At 35.6% G+C, this 14,273-nt stretch overlaps 1 long non-coding RNA gene and 1 pseudogene across 3 annotated transcripts in view; one reads left to right on the forward strand and one right to left on the reverse strand.

Annotated features, from left to right (window-relative positions):
* The window catches only part of LOC144292679 (uncharacterized), a 107,337-nt gene that overhangs the window by 68,600 nt on the left and 24,464 nt on the right, over nucleotides 1-14,273 (forward strand). The window contains exon 1 of one of the 3 annotated variants that reach the window (XR_013360035.1): nucleotides 12,191-12,406. The exons of the other annotated variants lie outside the window; for them this stretch is intronic. This is a non-coding gene — a long non-coding RNA (uncharacterized LOC144292679). Of the gene's footprint in view, nucleotides 1-12,190; nucleotides 12,407-14,273 lie in introns of those variants that run through there. 3 annotated transcript variants of the gene reach the window in all.
* On the reverse strand, nucleotides 4,202-4,299 carry LOC144303813 (U6 spliceosomal RNA; annotated as a pseudogene).

Below are 14,273 nucleotides of genomic sequence, written 5' to 3' on the forward strand. Positions count from 1 at the left end.
ACATTTTGTTATTTCCATGCCATGCCCCTTACCCTAAGTATTAAAGTTAAATTTCCTGAACCTGAATCCCTACCTGGTTAACAATTCTCCACTCATCTCAAGGCAATCTCACTAACTAAAACTATTTGCTTTCCTGTATTTATGTATGTATGATTGTTCCCAGGGGTCATCACATAATACTTTCTAACCCCATAGATTCACCTTTTGTGTGTTGTATGCTTTTGAAAAAGATGTCAGATCTAAGACTAGTATGTTCACGAATTGGTTTTGGTCAAGCTGATGATATTGCTAAAGAACCAACCAATGAAGGGCTCCTGGGTGGCTCAGTCCAGTAAGCCTCTGCCTTCAGCTCAGGTCATGATCCTGGGGGTCCTGGGATCCAGCTCCATGTTGGGAATCCTTGCTCACCAGGAAGTCTGCTTCTCCCTCACCCTTTGCCCCTCCACCCACTTGTGTGTGCTCTCTCTTTCAAATAAATAAAATCTTAAAAAAAAAAAAAAAGAAATATAGTCAGTTCACTAGAAATTATGGTTTGGATCCTGGAAAGATCATTGACTTTAAAAAGAAAATATCAGTTTCTCAAGGAAATAGGAGATCAAACTGTGTTCTGACAAAGGGTCTAGGGAGGATTAGCAAATAGGTCAGGGATGGAACCAGTAACACGAAGAGGTGAGACTGTTCTAGAGACATTTCTAGCTTTTGGTAAGAAAGGTTCTTAAAAGTATTTGCTTTCTTTTTGATCCACAGATAGTGTAGGTCTTCCATAATTAGTTCCACTCCCAAAGTTATATTCTTAGGAAAACTTTATGAATTACATTCTTCCTGAGTCTCCTTGATAGAGATGAATGCAATTTCTGTGAGATTGAGAAGGTCAAACCCCTGTGGTAAGACTGTTTAGAAGGTTAAGAAGGTCCAACACTACCCTAGTCCCCTCCAGGTGCTGGGTAGAACTGGGAGCATTTTCACATTAGAAACGAAGCTACTCTGGAAAACTGTGTGGAGGTTCCTCAAAGAGTTAAAAATAGAGCTCCCCTATGACCCAGCAATTGCACTGCTGGGGATTTACCCCAAAGATACAGATGCAGTGAAATCCCGGGACACCTGCACCCCAATGTTGACAGCAGCAATGTCCACAATAGCCAAACTGTGGAAGGAGCCTCGGTGTCCATCGACAGATGAAGGGATAAAGAAGATGTGGTCTATGTATACAATGGAATATTCCTCAGCCATTAGAAACAACACATACCCACCATTTGCTTCGACATGAATGGAACTGGAGAGTATTATGCTGAGTGAAGTAAGTCAATCGGAGAAGGACAATCATCCTATGGTTTCACTCACACGGGAAATATAAGAAAGGGTGAAAGGGATTATAGGGGAAAGGAGAGAAAATGAGTGGGAAAAATCAGAGTAACAAAACATGAGAGATTCCTAACTCTGGGAAACGAAAAGAGGGAGGTGGGCAGGAGGATGTGGTGACTGGGTGATGGGCTCTGAGGGGGGGCACTTGATGGGATAAGCACTGGGTGTTATAATACTATGTGTTGGCAACTAGAACTCCAAAAAAAAAAAATATATATATATATATATATATATACACACACACACACAAAAACCCAAAACACTGGAAATCAAGGAAGTCCTTTGTGGAATATAGCCTGGAAATTGGTTTCTCTTGGTCTTCTTAAGGCTGCAGAGTACTTTTATTTTTAATACAGCAAGAATATCTTGACGGTGAAATATGAACTAGTGTCTCATGGGAAGAGAAAGACAAAGAGAAGGAAGGGAAATAAGAAATACAGACAAGTTGCTCCTGAGGCCCTGCCAATCTTTGCGTTCAGTGTTTGACTAACTCAAGACTCCATCACAGAACAGGATCTATACACTCTGGGGCAGGTAGTGGTTCTTTTTTGTGGGTTTGTGTGTGTGTGTGTGTTTTAACAATTCTCTTGTCTGCATTTAATTTGTAAGCATTCTAGTATGTCTGATCATTACCAAGGAAATCAGGAGAAAGTATTTTGCATCCAATTTGGGTTAGAGTATGAAAGAATGACACTGTTTGGGTTCTTACAATTTGCATGAAAGGGTGTGATGCTAAGTTTAATCAGGCTAAGTAGATATGTAAAGACTTTAATCCATTTTGAGTTTATTTTTTTGTGTGTGTATGGTGTGAGATAAGTGTCCAGTTTCCCAATAGCATTTATTGAAGAAAGTGTCCTTTCACCATTTTATTTTTTGTCTCCTTTGTCCTCAGTTAATTGATCATATATATGTGGGTTTATTCATGGGACTCTGTTCTGTTAATATATGCATTTTTTAAATAAATTACACATGTATAGTATTTGTATAGTCATATATATGACTGGCATTGTGGTAATATTTATGACATTACATAATAATGGTATAATAATCTATATTCATTATAGTGTGTGTTATATCTCTATGGCTTATTTGCTACTCATTATGTTTATACTTTAAACACTATCAATCTTATCTCTCCAGTCTCCGTCTTCTGGTAACCATAATTTTACTCTATTTTTTGAAGGTTTTATTTTTTTTCAGATTCCATATATGAGTGATATCACACAGTACTTCCTTTTCTCTGACTTACCTTAACAATGTGATCAAGGCAAATGGCAAGATACCCACCTTTCTTATGGCTGAGTAATATTCCATTGTGTGCGTGTTGTGTGTGTGTATATATAAATGTATACACACACATATTTTTGATGCACTGATGGGTTATTTTCATATCTCAGCTGGGAATAATGCTGTAATAAACATGAAGGTGCAAATATCTTTTTGAAATCCTGTTTTCATTTTTTTTAGCTATATACCCAAAAGTGGAATTGCCAGATCATATGGTAGACTTACTTTTATTTTTTTTGAAGAATGTGCATATTGTTTTCCATGGTGTTTAGGTCAATTTACATTCCCACTAATATGTGTAAGCCTTGCTTTTCACCATTTCCTCACCAGCACCGGTTGTTCTTGACTTCTTGATGATAGACGCTCTAACTGGTGTGAGGTGAAAATCTCATTATGGTATTGATTGACATTTTCCTGATGATTAGAGATAGTGAGCATCTGTTCATATGTCTTTTGGCCTTTTAGAGGTCCTCTTTGGGAAAATGTTTTGTTTTTTTTGCCTATTTTTCTTTTATCTTTTTTTTTTTTTTTTTCAAGATTTTACTTATTTATTTCAGAGACACAGAGTGAGAGAGAGAGAGAGAGAGTGCATAAGCCAGGGGGACAGGAAGAGGGAAAAGCAGACTCCCCTCTGATCACAGAGCCCAATGTCCCAATGTAATATGGGGACTTGATCCCAGGATGCTGGAATCAGGATCACAACTTGAGCTGAAGGCACTTAACTGAGCCACTCAGGTGCCCTGTCTGCTGCCATTTTTTATTTTTCTGCCATTTTAAAAATCAGATGCCTTTTAAGTTCCATGAGTTTTCCACATATTTTGGACATTAACCCCTTATGTGATATATCATTTGGGAAAATTTTCTTTTATTTGGTAGGTTATCTTCCCCGCCAAATTGTTTTTCTGTGCAGAAGTTTTTGAGTTTGATGTATTCCCAATTTGTTGATTTTTTTTTGCTTTCATTATTTGTACTTTTGGTGTCATGTCCAAAAAGAATCATTGCTGAGACCAGTACTGATGAGCTTTTTTCTTTTCTTTTCTCCTAGGAGTTTTATCATTTTTTATGTTACCTTTTTGATCCATTTTAAGTTAATATTTATGAGTGGTCTGAGATGGGGTCCAATTTCATTGTTCTGTATGTGTTTCTTCTGTTTTCTCAGAACCATTTGTAGGAGAGATTATCCTTTCATCCTTGGGTCCCTAATCACTTAATAGTTGACCTCATGTGCTACAATTTAATTCTGAGCTTCTGTTCTGTTAATCTATAGGTCTATTCTTGTGCCAGGACCTTATAACTATGTTTTTGTAACTATGACTTTGTAATGTAGCTTGAGATCAGTAACTGTGATACCTCCAGCTTTGTTCTTTTTTCTTAGGATTGTATTTACTCTTCAGGGTCATCTCTAGTTCCATACAAATTTTAGAATTGTTTCTTCCATTTCTATAAAGAATGACTTTGACATTTTGATGGGGATTGTATTGAATCTGCAGATGGCTTTGGGTAGTATGGCCATTTTTACAAATGGATTCTTATTGTCATTAACAAAGGATGTAAAAATATGGAATTTTCCACAAATTTGCATGTCCTTCTTGCACATGCTAATTTCTCTGTATCATTCCAATTTTATGTATGTGCTGCCAAAGCAAGCACTGGGGATCTTATATAAAGCATACTTCTTATAGTATGTCCAGTAATGGAGGCTCTAAAAATTACGGCTGTCGTTAGTCCATAAGGAATCTTTATCCGAATTTAACAAAGCTCATGGACAAGGCCCTAAGCCAAGATGCCTGGTTCTGCATGTGGAAAGTGAGCTGTATTTTACATTTACATATTCATTTTTCCAGGTAGTTGAGTACAATGCATAACCTAAAAAATGCCAGGTATAATCCTTACTAATTCTTCTATTTTTATTCAACTCCAGGCCAAATATAAAAGGTTGGCAATATAATTTTAACAGAATGGGCTATAGATACACTCCTTTTGGTATTGTCCCAAAATCTTGCCTTGTTTAAAAATCATGGCTCATTTGCATAAGGAAAAATAATTCATAGGAAAATTATAACCTTTGTTGTAATCTGCACACCTTCAAAAGCAATAAAAATAAGTTGCTATGAAACAGGATAAGTGGAAGCTCTAAGAGAGAAGTATTAAGGCTTTTGTAGATTTCTTACATACCTACTTAATAATTACTCTCTTGAACTGGAATGATGTATGTAATTTCCTGCTTACTCCCAAACACTATCTTAAAAGGCAAGGAAAATATGTTTCATCCTTGAATTCCAAGCAAAAAAACACAGCGCCACATAGCTGGCATTTAATGAATGCATAATGCTTATTCTTCACTGTTTTACTTCCTTTAGGAATACAAGTACAAAGGATCTGAGATAAAAATTTTGAAATAGCAACATGTTGATTCTTTCTAATGAGACAAACATAGAAGGATGGTTTTCTGTATTTATCCATTTCTTTCTAAGACTGCTATAGCTTGGTAGCATACCTTTATAAAAAATTACACCTTACAATACTGGTATTAACTATTTTAACTAATAATTCAATTTTAAAACCCAAGCTCTTTTGCTTTACGTTTTTTCCTATTATACTCCTAGACTTTGGAGAAATATTGTCAAGTTTTGTCAGTCATTACTAATTACAGTTGATCCTTGAACAACACGACGGTTAGGGGCTTTGACCCCCCTGAGAGGTCATGTATACCTTTGACTTCTCAAAAACTTATAATAGCTTATGTTGACCAGAAGCCTTACCTATAACATAAATAGTTGATTGACATGTATTTTGTATATGTATAACATCCTGTTTTCCTTCAATAAGGTTAGTGAGAGAATAGAAAATGTTATTAAGAAAATCATAAGAAGGAGAAAATACATTTACAGTACTGTACCATATTAAAAACAAGCTGAGTGTAACTGGGCCCATGCAGTTCAAACCCATGTTGTTCAAGGGTCAACCGTATATGATATTAATTTGGTACTTAAGGACTCTGAGCTTAGATTTGTATTTCTTTATGTTGGAAATATAGGAGAATATACTTTGACTTGCAATTGCATTGCACTTGTTGATCTTCTACATAAATGCAATGCATAATTATTCGTTGTACTAGTATTCACTAAATATCTCTGGTAACCTAGCTCTAAGATAAAATACAACCTGACAAGTTGTAGCTTGGTTTGGAAATAGGAAAATGGACTTGAAATTGTCTAGCATAGAATTAAACATTGGAAGAAACAGACCGTATTCAAAGTATGATTGTATTCAGCACATGTTTCACATAATTGCACTTTGTCCAGTGTTGCCCTTAACATTTACATAATGTAGGTGGTGGTCATTTGTTTTCCTTTTGAATTCATTAAAATATTCTTCTGTGAACTACCTCATAGGAACTTTAAAAAAAAAAATACAATATAGTAAAAATAGACTGTAAAATGCTTAATCTTATTTTATTCCAGAAGTACCATGATCTCAAGGCAACAATTTGAAGTGATCCAATAAAATAAGACTCATTCCTCCTCTTCTATTTAGGTTTAGTGCCTATAATAGGAAGACACTTTTTGTAGCATTGCCATTGAAATCTACCGGGTTTAGATTCTTTCTACTTGCAAGAGAGCTTCGTTGTGGGTGATAAAGAATCAAGTAGAAAATACGGAGGCTTGGATAAGAAGCTCTCTGGTGATTTAGCACAAGTGAGCATTTTTGTTTTGGGACTGAAGTAAACTCCTTTTATCAATTTTGAAGAAATGCTTATAGTGTAAATAGGTCATTCGCAATTCTTCAAACATGAGCTTTCCAAAATGAGCTTGGAAATGGTCTATATTTAAATCTAAAAAGAACCCATGACGAAATGATACTAACTATAGAGCTTCCAATGTTTTATGTCATTTATAGAGAAAAATATAAAGCTGTCCCTGACTTCCTCTGGTAATTAGTGCCTCTTTTATGGTAGCATAAAATGCTCTAATGGTAATGTTGTGTGAAGTCATTTGGTTTTTATCAACTACTGAAATTAAATGTTGTCACTAAAAATAGTGAGATATATAGGTGTGTCAGACTTTCAGGGTGCAGCAGTTTGGCATATGACTGCCTGAACCAGGCTTTCTTTTGAGGTTCAGACTGAAGGCCTGCCCTGGTAGTTTCATCCCTCATACTAAGGGAAAGTTATTGACTGCTATTCATTCACTTGCTTTTGCGGAGGTAACAGAGAATGTCTGAAAGAAAGGAGATCAAAGTCGAGGAATGAGGAAGGGAGTAGGGAGACACTTGAATATTTTTTATTTATTCTACATTACTTTTACCTTGCAACAAAGATTAATCTAGTACATTTTTCCTAAATGTAATAGCTGAATCCATCCTTTTAATAAGCTTTTCCTAAGCAAGAGAATTTTCAATTCTATTTTTACATGATGGTGAAAAAGACCAATGCCAGAAAAGAACAACAAAGCAAACTAAAGGACAAGAGGGAAAGAAAAGAGAAATAGAGTGAAGAGTTTTCTTCAAGCTTCTGTGTTGTTGGAGACGGTGAGGTTCTCTCTGCTGTTTTTCAGCACAGGTTGTCTGTTAACTTCTTTTACTGCCACTGTTCTTGTCTTTGTTCATTCCTATCTTTTCACTTGCCTTTTTAAACTTTCATGATTGCAAAGGCCCTCATGTTACACTTTACAATTATAATGATGACTGATAGAACTTTTCCCTTTATTCCTGTTTCCATTGGACAATTAAGGCTAATGAATCTGTGGACACCATTCCCTTTCTACATCTGGACATGGCAGCCCTGCCCAAAGAAAAGGAGTTTCCTAGAGTTCTTGCCTGAGAGCAAATATTGAAGTCGAGCTAAATGTCACATGATGATGGCCAGTTAGCTAATCTATTTCTGGGAACAGTTAAAACTTTGCCATTGTCCCATGATTATTCAGTGGGTGACATGTAGAGAAAGTACTCCAGATTTTGGAATAAAAGTCTGAGATTGTTTGCAAATAGGAGCCCTAAGAGTAAGTTCATAGAAATGAAAATGATTTCAAAGGAAACATTTTATTCATTTAGTAGAGGCAGTTCTAACTGTTCAATGGACTATTCTCATTTTCTGGGAAGAAAGGATGACAACATGCGTAAGCCTAATTCAGAGTGGAGGACTGGGGGGACTGTGCTCTGGCAAATGAGAATGTGAGAGGAAGTGATGTGTCACATCCAGTCTGAGCATTTAAGGGTTAGTGTGTTTCTTCTTTCTTCTCTCTCTTGCCCCGCCTCATCAATCCTGGAAACCATAAATAGCAGACATCAGGAAATGGAGGGAAATCCCTGACTTACTACAAAGAATTTTTCATAAATGAGAAATTTTTATAGTAGTAAGGCTTTGATATTTTAGGATTTAAGATAGCAGAACCTATCTGCTCCTGACAATTACTTTTAATACAGTTCTGTGGCACCTAGTGTCCATTAAATGATAATTATCATTATTATTATAGTAGTACAGGAACCTAGTTGGAGATTAAATTAGTAACTCTTTCACTGATCATGATCTGTTGAAATGAATTAAGACATATTGGCCAAATATCATGGAATACACAGTAAGTTCTTTTGGCTCATTCTGTGGTATATTTAAGGATGAGAGCAATGGAATCATTTTCATTTAAGTATACTATGCCTTTTTATTTATGCAATCTTACGTAAGCAGCAATATCTATAGTATAATTTTCTGAACTATGACCTAAATAGTTAAGAAAAATAGTTTTAGAAGAAAGGGGAGAGAAATAGAAAAAAAAAATAATAGAAGAAAAAAGAAAAAAAAAAACTTTCTGTGTAATTATATCCCCTACCTCAAAAGACTAGTATGGTACAAATGTATGTTTTCAAAACTACTAACTAGGAGAGCCCAAATCACTGAAATCACTGAGTATATTAAATGACTCAAGTAATAAAGAAGCTAAATAGTGAATCACACACTTTTAAGAGTTGGGGTCATTAATCATGGTTTGGCCACCTATATTGCTGGAGCTATAGGAGAAGATCTAGGAAAAATGACTGCACACAGGCCCTAGAATTAAACAGATATGTCCGTAAACAGATAATTTAAAGTTTAAGTATGACTTCAGTTTTCTTAAGTGAACTTCATGCAGTATACATTTACTATGATCTCAATACCCCAGCCATACACTTTGTTGACACCCTCAAGGTACACTCCACTTAGAAAAATATAGCAGTGTGCTTTAGCAGTGAATGTAAACCCTAGTTTCCCTTAAAATGTTCATGATTAGCTTGACATCTGGAAAATTGCTCTTTAACACAGAGAGAATAGTTTAAAACTTTTTAATACAAGATACCTAGTTAGATCTTTTTGAAACTTTTTATTATGCTTTTCATGTCACCCTGACAGAAAAATGGCACTTTGAAAAGTCAGAAAGAGTTCATGTATCTGTTAGTCAAGTTTGGCTGTGGCAACACCTATTTTTTGCCCTTGGATTGGATAATCAATCTTTGCCTTGGCTGAGATTGGCTAGGCTTGCATTCAGGGTTGCTTTATATGGTCTCATTCTAAAACTTCAGTAAAAGGAATAGCAGTCACTGGGGGGTCTGCTCTTGTCATGGAGGGTGGTAGGAAGGCAGGAGTGGCGGCAAATGGAAACACGTGATGCCTTTCAAAGTCTCTCTGCTTGACCTTGCACCATTTTGTATCTTCTCAGGTTACTTTGGCCAAAGCAAGCCTTATGGGCAACACCCAAAGTCAGTGGAGTAGAGGTGTATAGTCTTACTCTACTGAGAGGTCTCAAAAAGTTTTTGACCTTTAATTCCATTATTGGGAGAGAAGGTAATAGCAATGAACAGAAGCCATTCAATCACACTCGCCAACCCTGCATATGATTGTGGATTCTAGACACACTAACATCTAAATATAAAAGGCAAAAATAGAAAGTTAGTTTAGGAGACCATCTAGCATAGTAGAAAGAACTTCTTAAAAATGTAAAAATACAAATGAAAAGAAAGAAAATTAATACATTTGGTTACAGCAAGATAGGTTTCTTTTTAATAAAGGGCACTGTGTACAAAATTAGTAAATAGATAATTATTGATTTAGATTTATAAGTATCTTCTCCCAATCTAAGAATCAATGCCTGGAATAGTATAAACTCTTATGAAAAGAACAATTCTTATACAAATATATGTAAAAGATGTGAAAAGGGATTTTGAAAAGATTAAAATGAAAAAGTACCAAACACAAATAAGGGGAAGTCACAGAATTATTAGTAATCAAAAAATATGTTAGAACCATTAGACTGGCTAATACTAGAGTGCTAAATAATACTAATAATACGACAATGTAATAGGAAACTTCATGCACATCTCCTGCAGGGTAGATTGTTGTGGACATTTGGACCGTAGTGTAGTACCAGCGAGTCAGTTGACGTATACGTAACTCCATGATATGGCAATTCTTACATGGAGTATCTAATCCCAAACCATCCTCACATAAAGTCAGAAGGAGAAATACTGTGTGTGTTCTCTTAGGAAAATTTGGTTGAGGACTAAAATGAAGTAAGGGAGGCAGCTTGGGTGCAAAACTTAGGGTAGACACTCACTCTCAAGGTCACATAAGACATGAGAACAGGGTGGTGTACTTGCTCTGAGAGTGAGAGTCTCCTGAAAATTCGTACCATAGTTGCCTTGCTTGCCTCACCCTAATCTCTTTGTACCCGGATCTCTCTAGGGAGGCACATTGGAGTCGAAGTAAGGGTCTATCCTTTGGACAGTAGGTAGACGACATGAGGTAACTGCATAGGATGGATGGAGAATCACACATCATTTCAAAACAATGGTTTTGTGGTAAACACAACTATAAGAGTGAATTTGAAGTTGTTTAATCATAGGAAACATTCACCGGTTGCTGTGATTTTGAAAATGAATGATCATGGCATTTTATTTTAAAAGCAAATATTAATTAAAACAAAGCAAAATAAATATACCAAAAGGAAAATTAAAATAGTATAACCTATTTAAAAATGTTTATAAAGCAATATCTTTAAAATTGTAACACTAAAATGTGTATCTTTAGGATCATAAAATGAAAACATTTTACGGATCAGGATCTTTTAAATATCCAGGGAAAAGGTTTATGTTGTTACATAAAACAGCAGCATATATCTTTAGATGCTCCCCCAGAGAAATGTCACATCTATTTCTCAGTCCAATTTAAAGCTAAAACACTGTAAACCTGATGAGAGGGCTCACTATCATCTATTTTGCCCAAAGACTTTGCTGAAGTTTTGGTGAAGATTTTGAATGGTTTAAAATAACACTACAAATTTGATTTAAATATGGATGATTTGGAGACCTATTAGCAGAATTAGGAGTTGGAGTTCAATGTTGTGGTCTATTTTAAATCCGACTTTTAATAGCTTTGTTAAGTTTCCCTACCCTACCCTGGATGAGAATAGTAACTAAAGATGGGAACCTGACAATTGCCAGATATCCACAAAGAAATACTGAATGTTTGGAAGTCTCTGAGTGATCCCAAAACAGACAATCTGGTCCATCATTTGCTACAATCCAGCTTTCTGTTTCCTTGTCCTCATTGCCATTCTTCATTATGTACATTTACACAATATACTCAAATGTGCCATATATCTCCGAGGAAGTTGTTGGCATAACTGGAATTAATAAATTGATATGAAACTGTTTTTAAAAATGTTTATATTCCATATTTAATGATACCAAGGGTTGAAATAGATTAGGTTGCAATATGTTCTCAAATAGAACAGAAAAATAAAATCATAATCTAAATTCTCTTGCAAAAGAGATAGTAACTCTCAACATGAGTTTTAGTCCTAATTTGGAAACTAGCTTATTTGCATACCTATAGCAGCAACCTTCCCTACCCAGAATAAAGAATGACATAATGTCAGATTTAAAAAAATATATATTTATTTATTCATGAGAGACACAGAGAGAGGCAAAGACCTAGGCAGAGGGAGAAGCAGGCTCCATGCAGGAGCCCGATGTGGGACTCGATCCCGAGACTCCAGGATCATACCCTGGGCCGAAGGCAGATGCTCAACTGCTGAGCCACCCAGGCATCCCCATAATGTCATATTTTAAACTACTTTGTTTTCCAAGTACTACAGCATTGTTATCTCCTTCTTTAGGTGTTTGTATTTTTATTTTATTTTTATTTTTTAAAGATTTTATTTATTCATGAGAGACACACCAAAAGAGGCAGAGACATAAATAGAGAAGCGGGCTCCCTGTGGGGAACCCCATGCGGGAGACTCGACCCCAGGATCCCTGGGTCAACCCTGAGCCTAAGGCAGATGCTCAACCACTGAGCCCCTCAGGCACCCCTATAGGTGTTTTTAATTGTATGGATTGGTGAGACTAGGCCACTGACCAACCTACATTAAATTTACAAGATTTAAACATTCCAAGATTTATAGTTCATAAATTACACTATTTACAAGATTTACAGACATCAGGTAACGTCCTGTGCAGAGTAAAACATGGTAGGTGCCACACTCATTTCCTTTTCCTTCTGCACAGATCTCATGTTCATTAGATTATTGTGATGGCTATATTCTAGTTTGGGACAAATGGAACAGACTTCATGCCGGTCTTGTGGACGATAAGTCACTTGGCTGGAGCAGTGCTGCTTCCTGAGAATGCCACAGAGAAGATTCTAGATCTAGCCTGCATACCGTTTCTCTTCTTCAACAGGCACAAGACTCGTAAATGTGAGGGAAAAAAAATCAGGGGTTACAAAGTAAGCCTCATCTTTCCTTGTTGCAAATAATGACAACTGACTATAACCACTACTAATACCGAATACTTATTTTTAAAAAGATTTACATGGATATTATATTTATAAAGATTATGTGAATTATACTAGGGCTATTTTATAGGTGAAAAAATTAAGTTTGGAGAGGTGAGGTGATTTACTCAGTGTCATACTTTCAGGGTTAAACAAGGAGCATTCTGATTTATGAATTCACATTCTTGGAAAATTATAATGAGGCTATTTGCACCTTTAACATTTATTTAAAGATTTTTTTTTATTTCACTACAATTATGTACTTGTTTCATAATACTATCCCGGAGATTAACCAGATACTAGAAAATACTGTGCACTGTTTCCATGTATATACTATATCCATTTCCTATTAAAGTTGTACTATAACTCATGATTCTATATTTCATTTGATGATGCTTTTTAAAAATGAAATATTTTCTAACTGTAAGCTATAATATTTAGTCAGTCATATAGCTAATTAACATAGATGTCACTATTATTTATGTCACATTAGATAATCGCATGTATCTTATTTCACATTTCCAACGCTAAGAAAAAGTGAGTTAATATGATAAGCTATATTTCATTTAATATTGTTAGAGAATAAGGTGCTATTCTATTAGGTGAAAATTCTAAATTATTATTTAAATGCACTCATTTGCAAATTAAAGTTAATTATCTGCCTTCATTAAAGTTACACTTACCTACAATGATTGACTTGATGAAGAATATTATGATTGAGTTATAGTTAGGCAAATCCCATTTAAATTTATTTTCATGAATTATAACCTCATAATCACAGTAAAGTTACTTAAAATATAGTGTCTTGTAAAAATACAACATAAGAGTCTATGTAGATTTTTGTATCTATTTCAGTATCGTTTATGACTAGAACTTACTAATTTCTCTAATAACAAGTAATATCTTTTATGAGAGTGATGAGTACTGGAGCTTCACTATGGTTGGAAGTATATACGGTGTTTTACAAAATATTACAAGACTAAGTGCACCATCTATGTAGTCTATGGTCTGTACAAGCTTTCCCAACATAAAGAGAAATGCAAAGCCCCTGAGGTAGGACCCTGCCAGGATCGACAGACCTGATGAGTAGAGGAGTGGTGGGAGAGAAGCTTAGGGAGGCAACTTGCTCCCAATCACATGACCTAGATGGTAAATGGCCAAAGCAAGGATTTGTAATTTTTTAAAATATTTATTTATTCATGAAAGACACACACAGGCAGAGACACAGGTAGAGGGAGAAGCAGGCTCCATGCAGGGAGCCCAATGTAAGACTTGATCCCAGGACTCCAGGATCACACCCTGAGCTGAAGGCAGACCTCTACCACTGAGCCACCCAGGGATCCCCTAGGGATTTGTAATTTTAAGAGATAAATGACAGGCAGGCAATCAGATTAATGAATAAAGCAATGGATGGCTGAATGACTTAAGTAGATGGAAAATTTGATTAATAGATAGCCAATTATTTAGTTAGTCCTTCCAAGAACCTTGTTCAGTCTACTTTGATGTCTAAGACAGTGGGTACTTCTAATAGGAGAAAGAAACCGAGTAACCACGTATAAAGCTGCCCAATATTACAGCAAGTGTTCACATCTGAGTTAGATACAGAACCGCGATTGGAAGGAATTATACCCCGGAATTTGATAGTCCCAAGATACGAATATAAACTGTAGGATACTTTTACATTATACTCTAATAACGACAGTGGCCTTTAAAGCACATATGGGTTTTTATATTTATAGTCTGGCAGCGTCTTACTGTAGATCTGATGCCTTTTTATAGTTCAGGAATCTTTGATTTTATAAAGAACCATGACAGCTTC

The sequence above is a fragment of the Canis aureus genome, chromosome 2, assembly GCF_053574225.1.
Source record: "Canis aureus isolate CA01 chromosome 2, VMU_Caureus_v.1.0, whole genome shotgun sequence".
Taxonomy (NCBI): domain Eukaryota; kingdom Metazoa; phylum Chordata; class Mammalia; order Carnivora; family Canidae; genus Canis; species Canis aureus.